Here is a 14,689-nt window from a genome sequence, read left to right as displayed (position 1 = left end):
AGAAGATGATGGAAAAGGCTTGCCATTGCTAAACCTGTTTCTTCTACCATTATTATTATTGAAACCTTGTTGAGGTCTCTCTTGATTCTTCCATGAGAAATTTGGGTGATTTCTCCATGAAGAATTATAGGTGTTTCCATAGGGTTCTCCTAGGTAATTCACCTCTTCCATTGAAGGGTTCTCAGGATCATAAGCTTCTTCCTCAGATGAAGCTTCCTTAGTACTGCCAGGTGCATTTTGCATTCCAGATAGACTTTGAGAAATCAAATTGACTTGTTGAGTCAATATCTTGTTCTGAGCCAATATGGCATTCAGAGTATCAATCTCAAGAACTCCTTTCTTCTGACTAGTCCCATTGTTCACAGGATTCCTTTCAGAAGTGTACATGAATTGGTTTTTTGCAACCATCTCAATTAGTTCCTGAGCTTCTGTAGGCGTCTTCTTCAGATGAAGAGATCCTCCAGCAGAGCTATCCAAGGACATCTTGGATAGTTCAGAGAGACCATCATAGAAAATACCTATGATGCTCCATTCAGAAAGCATGTCAGAAGGACATTTTCTGATCAATTGTTTGTATCTTTCCCAAGCTTCATAGAGGGATTCTCCATCCTTCTGTCTGAAGGTTTGGACTTCCATTCTAAGCTTACTCAATTTTTGAGGTGGAAAGAACTTTGCCAAGAAGGCATTGACTAGCTTTTCCCAAGAGTCCAGGCTTTCTTTAGGTTGAGAGTCCAACCATATTCTAGCTCTGTCTCTTACAGCAAAAGGGAATAGCATCAGTCTGTAGACCTCAGGGTCAACCCCATTAGTCTTGACTATGTCACAGATTTGCAAGAATTCAGCTAAAAACTGATGAGGATCTTCCAATGGAAGTCCATGGAACTTGCAATTCTGTTGCATTAGAGAAACTAATTGAGGCTTAAGCTCAAAGTTGTTTGCTCCAATGGCAGGGATAGAGATGCTTCTCCCATAGAAGTCGGGAGTAGGTGCAGTAAAGTCACACAGCACCTTCCTTGCATTGTTGGCATTGTTGTTTTCGGCTGCCATGTGTTCTTCTTCTTTGAAGAATTCGGTCAGGTCCTCTAAAGAGAGTTGTGCTTTGGCTTCTCTTAGCTTTCTCTTCAAGGTCCTTTCAGTTCAGGGTTAGCTTCAACAAGAATGCCTTTGTCTTTGTTCCTGCTCATATGAAAGAGAAGAGAACAAGAAAATGTGGAATCCTCTATGTCACAGTATAGAGATTCCTTGAGGTGTCAGAGGAGAAAAAATAGAAGGCAGAAGTAGAAAATTCGAACTCATCTAAGGAGATAGAGTTCGAATTTTGCATTAAGAAGGAGTAGTACTCCATAAATAGAAGGATGTGGGAAGAAGGGAAGAGAATTTTCGAAAATTAATTAAAAAGATGTTGATAATTTTCGAAAATTGAAAGTGGAAAAGAAATCAAGTGATTTTTGAAAAGGATTTTGAAATTAGAAATTAAAAAGATTTGATTGAAAATTATTTTGAAAAAGATGTGGTTGAGAAGATATGATTGGTTTTAAAAAAATGTGATTGAGAATATATGATTTGAAAACAATTTTAAAAGATATGTTTTGAAAACAATTTTAAAAGATTTGATTTTGAAAATTAGTGACTTGCCTAACAAGAAAAGATATGATTCAAACATTAAACCTTTCTCAACAGAAAAGGCAACAAATTTGAGATGTTCAATCAAATCATTAATTGTTAGTAAGTATCTTTGAAAAAGGAAAGAAATTGATTTTGAAAACATTTGATTGAAAAGATATGATTTGAAAAAGATTTGATTTTGAAAAACTTTGAAAACTTGAAAAAAAATTGATTTTGAAAACGAAATCTTCCCCCTAGCACCATCCTGGCGTTAAACGCCCAGAATGGTATACATTCTGGCGTTTAACGCCCAAAATGCTACCTCTTTGGGCGTTAAACGCCCAACCAGGTACCCTGGCTGGCGTTTAAACGCCAGTCTGTCTTCTTCACTGGGCATTTTTGAATGCTCAACTTTTTCTGTATAATTCCTCTGCAGCATGTTTTGAATCTTCAATTCTTTGCATTATTGACTTGAAAAGACACAAATTAAAAATATTTTTGGATTTTTTTAATAATCAAAATGCAACAAGAATCAAATAACAATGCATGCAAGACACCAAACTTAAGATGAGACACTAGACTTAAGCAGAAAACATCAAATATTTTTGGTTTTTATGATTTTGTAATTTTTTTGTGTTTTTCGAAAATTAAGTGGAAAAAAATATCAAAATTCTTAATGAGAATTCCAGGAATCAGTGCAATGCTAGTCTAAGACTCCGGTCCAGGAATTAGACATGGCTTCACAGCCAGCCAAGCTTTCAAAGAAAGCTTCAGTCCAAAACACTAGACATGGCCAAAGGCCAGCCAAGCCTTAGCAGATCACTGCTCCAAAAGCAAGATTGATAAAAATCAACAAGCTCTTGTGATGATAAGTTGAAACCTCGGTCCAATGAGATTAGACATGGCTTCTCAGCCAGCCAGATTTCAACAAATCATCATGAAACTCTAGAATTTATCATCAAGAATTTCGAAAAAAAAAATACCTAATCTAAGCAACAAGATGAACCGTCAGTTGTCCAAACATGAACAATCTCAGGCATTGTTACCAAAAGCTTGCTCAAAACTTGAACAATCCCCGGCAACGGCGCCAAAAACTTGGTGCGCGAAGTTGTGAACAATACTTTTCACAACTCTCATAATCCCCGGTCATGAACTCCAAAAACTTGGTAGTTCAATTCCATGGCATTACACAACTTCGCACAACTAACCAGCAAGTGCACTGGGTCGTCCAAGTAATATCTTACGTGAGTAAGGGTCGATCCCACGGAGATTGTTGCTATGAAGCAAGCTATGGTCATCTTGTAAATCTTAGTCAGGCAGACTCAAATGTATATGGTGATGAACGAAAATAACATAAAAGATAAAGATAGAGATACTTATGTAATCCATTGGTAGGAACTTCAGATAAGCGCATGAAGATGCCTTCCCTTCCGTCTCTCTGCTTTCCTACTGTCTTCATCCAATCCTTCTTACTCCTTTCCATGGCAAGCTTATGCAAGGGTTTCACCGTTGTCAGTGGCTACCTCCCATCCTCTCATTGGAAATGTTCAACGCACCCTGTCACGGCACGGCTATCCATCTGTCGGTTCTCAATCAGGCCGGAATAGAATCCAGTGATTCTTTTGCGTCTGTCACTAACACCCCGCCCTCAGGAGTTTGAAGCACGTCACAGTCATTCAATCATTGAATCCTACTCAGAATACCACAGACAAGGTTAGACCTTCCGGATTCTCTTGAATGCCACCATCAGTTCTCGCCTATACCACGAAGACTCCGATTAAAGAATCCAAGAGATATTCACTAAGCCTCAGATGCTTGTAGAACAAGAGTGGTTGTCAGTCACTTTGTTCATGAGTGAGAATGGTGATGATCCGTGACAATCATCACCTTCATTAAGTTGAAGAACAAGTGATATCTTGGACAAAGAACAAGCGAAATTGAATAGAAGAACAATAGTAATTGCATTAATACTCGAGGTACAGCAGAGCTCCACACCTTAATCTATGGTGTGTAGAAACTCCACCGTTGAAAATACATAAGCATAAGGTCTAGGCATGGCCGAATGGCCAGCCTCCCAATGATCTAAGATAGCATAAAACGAAGATAGCTACCAAAGTCTAAGACGTCTAATACAATAGCAAAAGGTCCTACTTATAGAAAACTAGTAGCCTAGGGTGTACAGAGATGAGTAAATGACATAAAAATCCACTTCCGGGCCCACTTGGTGTGTGCTTGTGCTGAGCAATGAAGCAATTTCGTGTAGAGACTCTTCTTGGAGTTAAACGCCAGTTTTTATGCCAGTTTGGGCGTTTAACTCCCATTTGGGTGCCAGTTCCAGCGTTTAACGCTGGAATTTCTTGAGGTGACTTTGAACGCCGGTTTGGGCCATCAAATCTTGGGCAAAGTATGGACTATCATATATTGCTGGAAAGCCCAGGATGTCTACTTTCCAACGCCATTAAGAGCGCGCCAATTGGGCTTCTGTAGCTCCAGAAAATCCGCTTCGAGTGCAGGGAGGTCAGAATCCAACAGCATCTGCAGTCCTTTTGAGTCTCTGGATCAGATTTTTGCTCAGATCCCTCAATTTCAGCCAGAAAATACCTGAAATCACAGAAAAACACACAAACTCATAGTAAAGTCCAGAAAAGTGAATTTTAACTAAAAACTAATAAAAATATACTAAAAACTAACTAGATCATACTAAAAACATACTAAAAACAATGCCAAAAAGCGTACAAATTATCCGCTCATCAATGGCCCGTTAAATCAATATGACAATGTTCAAACTGCTGGTGTTGATGCTGTTGTGAATGATTCCATTGTTAGAGGGAATGTTGAAGTTGGAGAAATTTCTGAGGGTTATGAAACTAAAGATATTGAAAGCTATAAGGGAGATTCAGATGATATGATTAAGAAGAGAAGGTATCCTAAATATAATGAGGCTGAGATGAGCAGGGAATATGAGTTTAAGGTGGGTTTGGAGTTCAAGTCACTTGGTCAGTTTAAAGATGCTATTAGAGAGTATGCTTTGTTGAATGGAAGGGATATTAGGTATATCAAGAATGATAAGGTTAGATGTAGAGTGAGCTACAGAGGAAAGAAAGGGAAGTGTAGGTGGTGGCATTTGCCTCCAAAGTTGGTGGTTCTGATTGCTTTCGGCTGAAGACCCTTAATGAAAAGCACACTTGTGGACGAAATTACAATGGTAGGCTTGCATCAAGTAGTTGGGTGTCTCAAAAGATTATTACCAATATTAGTAGGGGAGAAGAGGTGAAGATTGCAATAGTAACTCAGACCATTTAGAATAAATACATGGCTAATATTTCAGTTACAAAGGTTTATTGGGCAAGGAGAAAAGTGAGGGAAGAAGTACATGGTAGGGCTATTCTGCAATATGGCAAGCTGAGAGATTACTGTGCAGAGATTCTGAGGACAAATCCCGGATCTACCACTCAGATTTTGGTTGACAGGACTTCAATTACACACCAGCCAAGGTTTATGAGGATGTACATGTGTCTAGATTCTGTTAAACAAGGGCTCTTGGCTGGTTGCAGGCCTATTAGAGGGGTAGAGGGCTGCCACTTGAAGGGTGATCATGGCCAACAACTTTTGGTGGCTGTTGGAAGATATCCGAACGATAATTACTTCCCAATTGTTGTTGCTTCTATAGAGGCTGAAACCAGAGATAATTGGGGTTGGTTTATTAACCTTTTATTGGATGATATTGAATATGTTAGTAGAAGGAAGTGGGTATTCATGTCTGATGAGTGGATATTTTATACGCTTTTTGGTGGTATTTTCATGTAGTTTTTAGTATGCTTTAGTCACTTTTTAGTATATTTTTATTAGTTTTTATGAAAAAATCACATTTCTGGACTTTACTATGAGTTTGTATATTTTTCTATAATTTCAGGTATTTTCTGGCTAAAATTGAGGGACCTGAACAAAAATCTGATTCAGAGGCTGAGAAAGGACTGCAAATGCTGTTGGATTTTGACCTCCCTGCACTCGGAATGGATTTTATCGAGCTACAAAAGTCCAATTGATGCGCTCCTAACTGCGTTGGAAAGTAGACATCTTGGGCTTTCCAGAAATATATAATAGCTCATACTTTTCTCGAGATTTGATAATGCAAACTGGTGTTTAAACGCCAGCTTTTTACCCTTTTCTGGCGTTAAACGCTAGAACTGGCATAAAAGTTGGAGTTAAATGCCCAAACTGGCACCAAAGCTGGCGTTTAATACCAGGAATAGTCTATGCACGTGAAAACTTCAATGCTCAGCCCAAACACACAACAAGTGAGCCCCGGAAGTGGATTTCTGCACTATCTTAGTTTACCTATTTTCTGTAAACATAGGTTACTAGTTTAGTATAAAAACTACTTTTAGAGATTCATTTTGTACCTTATGACATTTTACATCTGAATTTTGTATCTTCTATGGCATGAGTCTCTAAACTCCATGATTGGGGGCAAGGAGCTCTGCTGTGTCTTAATGGATTAATGCAATTACTACTGTTTTTTATTCAATCACGCTTGTTTCTATTCTAAGATATTCATTCGCTTTTCAACATGATGAATGTGATGATCCATGACACTCATCACCATTCTCAAACTATGAACGCGTGCCTGACAACCACTTCCGTTCTACCTTAGATTGAGTGGGTATCTCTTGGGCTCCTGGTTCATGAGTTTGATTGCCTCTCCTGACAATAAAGCATTCAAATCCGTGAGATCAGAGTCTTCGTGGTATAAGCTATAATCAATTGGCAGCATTCCTGAGATCTGAAAAGTCTAAACTTTGTCTGTGGTATTCCGAGTAAGATCTGGGAAGGGATGACTGACGTGGCAGAAATTGGCGAGTTAAGAATTTATTAATAGGAATACGTTGCAAGTACAGTCCTTAAGAATTTATTAATAGGAATACGTTGCTGGCTGTGCTGTGGTGGAAAAGGCTGAACTTGCTGAGGCTATTGTTGATTCAGTTGCATCTGCTTCAGCAAGTTAGTCATTTCACATAAGCTCTGAGCTATAGCAGCAGTCTCTTTACTAGTGGATACCTCTGCAACAGCTCTTGACCGACTTTGCTTCTGCCTATGATTCCTAGTAGAGTCAGCTAAGTCGCTGATCAATTGCCATGCTTCGTCCGTAGTCTTGTACTTTTTCATAGAACCATTGCTAGCACCTTTCAATGTGGTCCTATCTTGAGATTTCAAACCCTGTGTAAAGTAGCCGAGCAACACTATCTTGTCAATCATATGATGGGGGCATGCATCTCGAAGATTATTGAAGCGTTCCAAGTATTCATAGAGGGTCTCAGATTCATCCTGAATGATCACAGACATGTCCTTCCTCAGCTTATCGGCAACTTCAGCTGGAAAGAATTTATCCAGAAGCTCTCTCCTAAGTGTATCCCAGTTGGAAACAGTTGCTCTAGGTTGAGTGTAGTACCACTCTCTTGCCTTTCCCTCTAGAAAAAACGGGAAGGCTTTCAACAGAATGGAGATTTTATCAGTGCCATTACGCTTAACAGTAGAACAAGCAGTCTGGAAATCCCTAAGATGCTTGATAGGCTCTTGAGCAGGTAAGCCATGAAACTTGGGCATCAAGTTGAGTAGTGAAGACTTTATTTCAAAATCTACAGCTACTGCTGGATGGTGTGCCTGGAATGGTTAGAGCATAAAATCAGGGGCTCCTTCCTCCTGGATAGTGACTCTTCTGGGCGCTGCCATGTCACCTGCACGTAAATGAACTGGATCAGTAGAGAGGGAGCTTGTTTCTTTCTTAGATGACGGTTCAGGTTCGTCCTCAAAGAGGAGTCGCCGACGTCGAGCTTGCCTTATACGTGAAAGAGTTCTTTCAATCTCAGGGTCAAATACTGGCAAGCTTGGATCAGGAAGTGAACGCGTCATTTAACGAAAGAAACGTACAGCTCATAGTGACAGAATGAAAAAAAAATTGCAATTAAAATAAATACCAATCAATAAATTAGCACTATGTTGCAACTCCCCGGCAACGGCGCCAAAAATTGACGTGGCGGAAATTGGCGAGTTAAGAATTTATTATTAGGAATATGTTGCAAGTACAATCCTTAACCAGGCAAAAATCTGCTTATCAATTTAAAAAGGGGTTGTCACAATATTGAAAATTAAAATACTGGGAGTATGAATCCCAGGTCGTCTCCCAACGAGTTGCAGAGAGATGTGCTATTTCATCAATCGGGTGTTTTCAAAAATGGTTGAGTTGGTAAATAGGAAATTAAAATAGAGAAATTAATTAATTCTAAATAAAAGCCTTGACTGGGGGTAGATTAGTTGGAAGCCCATTCTTGTTGAAATACTCTGAAGATTAATTAATAATTGGAAGTTACTCTGCTTAGTTAACCCTTACTAGGTAAAGGAAAGTCAAGCAAGTTGGAAATCAGTTTCTAGTCATAAGTCCTAATCCTCTCCCTTGGGAAGGACTAGAGTTAATGATTAGAGGGTGATTGATGAGCGGATAATTTGTACGCTTTTTGACATTGTTTTTAGTATGTTTTTAGTATGATCTAGTTAGTTTTTAGTATATTTTTATTAGTTTTTAGTTAAAATTCACTTTTCTGGACTTTACTATGAGTTTGTGTGTTTTTCTGTGATTTCAGGTATTTTCTGGCTGAAATTGAGGGACCTGAGCAAAAATCTGATTCAGAGACTGAAAAGGACTGCAGATGCTGTTGGATTCTGACCTCCCTGCACTCGAAGTGGATTTTCTGGAGCTACAGAAGCCCAATTGGCGCGCTCTCAATGGAGTTGGAAAGTAGACATCCTGGGCTTTCCAGCAATATATGATAGTCCATACTTTGCCCAAGATTTGATGGCCCAAACCGGCGTTCAAAGTCACCCTCAGAATTCCCAGCGTTAAACGCCGGAACTGGCACCAAAATGGGAGTTAAACGCCCAAACTGGCATAAAAGCTGGCGTTTAACTCCAAGAAGAGTCTCTACACGAAAATGCTTCATTGCTCAGCCCAAGCACACACCAAGTGGGCCCGGAAGTGTATTTTTATGTCATTTACTCATCTCTGTACACCCTAGGTTACTAGTTCTCTCTATATAGGACCTTTTTCTATTGTATTTTCATCTTGGTTCTTCTGGTTCCCTCTCTGGGGCCGAAACCAATGATCACTCTTGTCCTTATGTATTTTCAACGGTGGAGTTTCTACACACCATAGATTAAGGTGTGGAGCTCTGCTGTACCTCGAGTATTAATGCAATTACTATTGTTCTTCTATTCAATTCCGTTCATTCTTTGTCCAAGATATCACTTGTTCTTCAACTTGATGAATGTGATGATCCGTGACACTCATCATCATTCTCACCTATGAACGTGTGACTGACAACCACCTCCATTCTACCCTAGATTGGGTGAATATCTCTTGGATTCCTGATACACGATGCATGGTTGATCGCCTGACAACCGAGTGCTCGCCTGACAAACGAGCCAGCCATTCCGTGAGATCAGAGTCTTCGTGGTATAGGCAAGAACTGATGGCGGCATTCAAGAGAATCCGGAAGGTCTAAACCTTGTCTGTGGTATTCTGAGTAGGATTCAATGATTGAATGACTGTGACGTGCTTCAAACTCCTAGCAGGCAGGGCGTTAGTGACAGACGCAAAAGAATCACTGGATTCTATTCCGGCCTGACTGAGAACTGACAGATGGATAGCCGTGCCGTGACAGGGTGCGTTGAACATTTCCACTGAGAGGATGGGAGGTAGCCACTGACAACGGTGAAACCCTTGCATAAGCTTGCCATGGAAAGGAGTAAGAAGGATTGGATGAAGACAGTAGGAAAGCAGAGAGACGGAAGGGAAGACATCTTCATACGCTTATCTGAAGCTCTCACCAATGATATACATAAGTATCTCTATCTTTATCTTTATGTTTCATTCATCATCTATACCCATTTGAGTCTGCCTAACTAAGATTTACAAGGTGACCATAGCTTGCTTCATACCAACAATCTCCGTGGGATCGACCCTTACTCGCGTAAGGTTTATTACTTGGACGACCCAGTGCACTTGTTGGTTAGTTGTGCAAAGTTGTAGTGATCACAATTTCGCGCACCAGTGATTCAACAATAAACCCAATTATAATTTCTCTCTTGAGTAGTTTAACTCAAGGATTCCTTTCAATCGTTCCCAATCAAGTCATGGAACTACTCACTCATCATAATTATAAAATTCACAGAATTAATGGTGAAAATAAAAGAAGACATGATAAACAATAATGAAAGGGTTAATTAAAAATAAAAATAGTTTATATTAATAACTTGTAAAAATAAGCCAAAGTCAACTCTAGAGGGATTAAGAATGTGGAAGAGTAAAAATATAAAAAGTAAATAATAAAATAAAATAAGATGACTAGTACCGGAGGTAAACTCTTCTCAAAAGCTAAAGCCAAAATCTTCCCAAAAATCCTAATTATGAATGTCAAGTGATAAAAACCTAGGGGAGGAGTAAATCCAGAACTAAAACTAGAAATTATGCAGAATGAATTGTTGTCTCTCGTTTCTGCATGTTCCCTGACTCTAGTCTGTAATTCCGGGCCAAAAACTGGGTTGAAATCCAGCCCAGAAACTCTGCCAGTGACTTTTAAAATTCTGCAGATCGCGCACGTCACGCGGACGCGTCATTCATGCGGACGCGTCGTTCGGCACTTTTCTTTTCCATGCGAGCGCGTCGTCTATGCCTCCGCGTCGCTTTTGCTTTTCCAATCCGCGCGTCCGCGTCACTCATGCGGCCGCGTCACTGCGAATTCCTTTCTTCTACGCGGTCGCGTCGCTGACGCGTACGCGTCACTTCTCGCTGGTCATCTCCTCAATTTCTTGTATTCCTTCTATTTTTGCAAGCTTCCTTTCCAATCTCCCACTCATTCATGCCCTATAAAGCCTGAAACACTTAACACACAGATCATGGTATTGAATGGAATAAAGGGGGATTAAAATACCTAATTAAAGGTCTCCAGGAAGTAAGTTTTCAATCATGTAGTAATTTTAGGAAGGAAATATAAATGCATGCTAATTATATGAATAAGTGGGTAAAGACTGTGATAAAACCACACAATTAAACACATTGTAAACCATAAAATAGTGGTTTATCAACCTCCCCACACTTAAACATTAGCATGTCCTCATGCTTAGTTGAAGGAGATAGAATAAATGAGTAGGAACAAGTAAAAACTCATGCAATGCAATGCAACCTATATATGTGAATGCAACTATATGATTCTTGTCTACTTGATCAAGAATAAATAAGCTCTTCAAACGATGACAAACCAAGTTTCACTAATTCAATTCTCATTTAGTAAGAACAGATAAAAATGCAAGAAGTTAGCTCATGAAAGCGGGGAACATAGAATTTCAAGCACTGAACCCTCATTGATGATATATGTATACTCTAATCTCTCCAGTGTATAGGGTAATCACTTTATCCTTCTCTAATCATGGTCTCTAAATTTTTTTCTTCTCTTAACCAATCAACAACATTTAATACACCAATGCAATATCATGAGGTCTTTTCAGGGTTGTAATGGGGCCAAGGTAAGGGTAAGGATACATATATGGTTAAGTGAGCTTATAAATTGAATCTTTAATTAACTCAAACTCTAACATAACCTATATATTTTGTATAACTATGGAGTTCGTACCTAGCTACCCAGGATTCTCTTTCACATTCCATACTCATGTATCAGCTGTTTATTTTAATTTTATCCTACATGCATTGACCCTTGAATTCTTAACTCAACATTGGGGTAATTTTATTTTATTTTATTTTATTTTTTCTTTTTTTTTCCTTTTTTTTTAAACATAGCTTATCAATGCACATGGATTTTTTATTTTCATAGTTTCACATGAGTAGGTGTCCAAATTCCTATTATATTATCATGACATATCCCCTTATTATCTTTTGTTCCCACAATTTCCCATACTTAATTAGCACACACAATTCTATCTTAAGCTAACCAAAGATTCAAATTGGGGTATATAATTATTTTTCCACTTAAGGCTAGTAATGTGGTAAATTATAGAACAAATGGGATTTAAAGGCTCAAAGTGGCTAACAAAGGTAATTGAAAGGGTAGCCTTAATTTGGCTAAGTGAACTAAACAATTAATGGCCTCAATCATATGCAGCATATAAATATATTAAACATTAGACATATAAGATGGAACAAAATATAGGTTACAATCATAGAGAAGTAAACACACAAGAATAAAACAAGTATGGTTAAATAATGTAACCATGCATAAAGGCTCAATTCTCACAGGTTGTGTGTTCTTTAGCTTTAAAAATCATGTTCCAAATACAACTTCAAGCAATTTTAACATAAGATTTTTAATTAGAATTAGTGAAATTTTGTTCCAAAGATAGAGTTTTAGAAGAAACTTATTGTCTTTTCAATCAAGTAGAACATGCATACAACTAATCTATTACTATGTAATTTATCCTATTCTAAAAGAAAGAAAAACTAACTAAATATCCTAATTTATTGGTCTTTATGGAAGAAGAATTACCTCTGGAAGTCAGGTACTGACCGACCTCCCCACACTTAAGGATTTGCACCGTCCTCGGTGCCATCTGTTAGGAACAGTGGTGGGCTGGTGGCAGTGTCTCCACAGTCGGGACCATCGTGGCTCCCTGTGCTAGTGAAAGAAGTGGAGTCCGGAGTGCCTGGATTGTCATCGGGTCGGTGATTGCCTGTAAGTAGCTCCTTGAGGTATTTGAAACGGCAGTGGTTGCGGCGCTCTCGAAGCTTTGCTTTCTTTTCTTGTTGGTCCAATCGCTTCAGTATTTGGTGCAGCAGCTGACTAGTAAATGGTGGAGGAGTTGTAGCATCCTCTCTGGACTGGCTGGTAGTGGCAAGTTGTTGCCTGAGATATCTCCCGTTAAGGACATACTGATCATCCCGTGGAAGAATGGCTTTGGTGTCTCCAGCTCTGTAGGATACTCCGGCTGCTGAGATAAGATCAGAGACCAATGCGGGGAAAGGTAGGTTGCCTGCGATCTGCACATGTTCCATAGCATTCCGGATATGTCTTGGTAAATTAAGAGGCTGGTCTGTGAGGATGCACCATAGTAGAACGGTCATGTCTGCCGTGAAGGAGGACTCATGAGTACTCGGGAAGACGTAATGGGACATAATCTGTGCCCATACGTGAGCCTATAAGGTAAGTGCGGAAGCCGAGATTCCCTTAGGACTGGAACGATGGTATCTGAAGATCCATTTGCTGCCAGGTCGAGCGATAACTCTGAGAACAGCGTCCCAGTCAAAGGTGTATGCCTGGCACTTGATTGCAGCTTTCTGAAAAGCGTCCAATCCTTCTGGAGTAGGGGGGGAGATCTAAGGCTTGCTGAATGGCCTCTTCTGTAATGGGGACTTGCTTCTGGCGTAAATAAACGGACTGCAGAGTCGGCAGGTGGAAGTTGGAGTAGAACTCAACAACCCAAGAAAGATGAACCTGTCGTGGCTGTCTCTGTAAGAATCCCCAATGTCTTTGTGCAATTTGTGGCTCAACAAATTCAGCAATACGAGGCGGAAGGATAAGAAGGTGTTCATTGTTGTAATTTCGAGCTGCCAGAATAGGAAATATCTGCTCACAGTAGTGATTTGGGAATCGTGCAGTGTCCTTTGCTGGGAAGGCTCTTTCCTTTTCATCAACCTTGATAATCCTTTTAATTCTTTTTGTTGAGGGCTTGACTGTAGTTGAAGAAGGCTCTGCCACTAATGATCTCTTCGTTCCTTTCCTTGCGGTGGGTTTAGGGGTAGCTTTCTCTTTGCCTTTCTTGGTGGCTATTCTGAAAAAGAGAAGAGAAAGTAAGTTAAATCCAAAGCGATAAAGCAAGAAAGGGGATTGAGTGAGTGGTAATCAGTGCACGTTAAAGATGAATGAAATAAACACATGGTTATGACATCATGTGGAAAGATCAAGAAAGGAAATAGAATAAGTGCATGATAGGGAAGTAGATGCAAGATGTTTATTGGCATGCCGGCAAGGGCATGAGTAGCATAGATCAAGCATCACTTCATAACAAACTATCACGTTTTTATCGGCAATTAAATGCAATTAATAAAATAGTAAAGGGAATTTGTGAAAAGCATGCATTGAATAGTAGGATATGATAATGTAGAAAAGTGCATAATGTCATACGGACTTTTTCACAAACACATAGTATGCATGGTAAATAATCCAATGAAAATAAGAAATTGAACATGCAAGAAACCCCTTTAAAAATATAATTGCCAAATAATTATGAAATACTTCACAAAGACCAAATAAATTTCCAACACCAATAAAAAGGAAAAAGAAAGAAAAAGAAAACATATGCAAAGAAATTAAAAAGAAAGAGGAAGGAAGAAGAAAACATAAATAAAGAAGAAGAATAGAAAAGTTAAGAGGGAAGAAGAGAAGAAAAACCTTGGTAATGGTGGGAAGAGAGAGAAAGTAGAAAGTGAGAAGGAGGGAAGAAGGAAGAAGGGGGAAGAAAGAAATAAGAAGGGAAAAGAAAAAGTAGGATTGGGGAAAAGAAAGATAAGATATTTGGCAAATTAGGATAAGCTGTGCGGCGCAAGCGACGCGGACGCGTAGGTGACGCGTTCGCGCGAAGGCGCATTAAGTTAATCGACGCGGAATCGTCGGTCATGCAGACGCGTGACTCAGGTTATGCTACTGGCGCGAGGGCAGCCTCGCGCTCGCACATCTCTCTGTTCGAATATTTATTTTTGCCAAATGTTGGGTGACGCGAACGCGTGGGTTACGCGTTCGCGTGAGTGGCCATTCGAAGGAAATGACACGGATGCGTGAGCCAGGCGTCCGCGTGGGAAGAATTTGTGCGTTCAACACCGATCCATCACCACTTTAGCACAACTTTCGATCGTGCACCCACTTTACGTCGAATTGCAGAGCACGTGGCCGCGTGAGTGACGCGGACGCGTGGGATGATTTGAGCCAAAGGCACGCCTCCAGCCACGCTCTTGCGTGACTCTGTGTTCATTTTCTTATTTTCTTGGATCCACCTGCGACGCGGACGCGTCAATGGTGCGGTTGCA

At 39.8% G+C, this 14,689-nt stretch overlaps 1 non-coding gene across 1 annotated transcript; it reads left to right on the top strand.

Moving 5' to 3' along the window:
* Positions 1-537: 537 nt before the first annotated feature.
* On the top strand, positions 538-645 carry LOC130984543 (small nucleolar RNA R71). The gene has a single exon (XR_009088471.1). It is a non-coding gene; the product is annotated as a small nucleolar RNA R71 (small nucleolar RNA).
* Positions 646-14,689: the final 14,044 nt, after the last annotated feature.

This window comes from Arachis stenosperma, chromosome 5 (genome assembly GCF_014773155.1).
Source record: "Arachis stenosperma cultivar V10309 chromosome 5, arast.V10309.gnm1.PFL2, whole genome shotgun sequence".
In the NCBI taxonomy this organism is placed as follows: domain Eukaryota; kingdom Viridiplantae; phylum Streptophyta; class Magnoliopsida; order Fabales; family Fabaceae; genus Arachis; species Arachis stenosperma.
The sequence above is the reverse complement of the archived record's forward strand: the minus strand, read 5'-3'. Positions and strand labels throughout refer to the sequence as shown.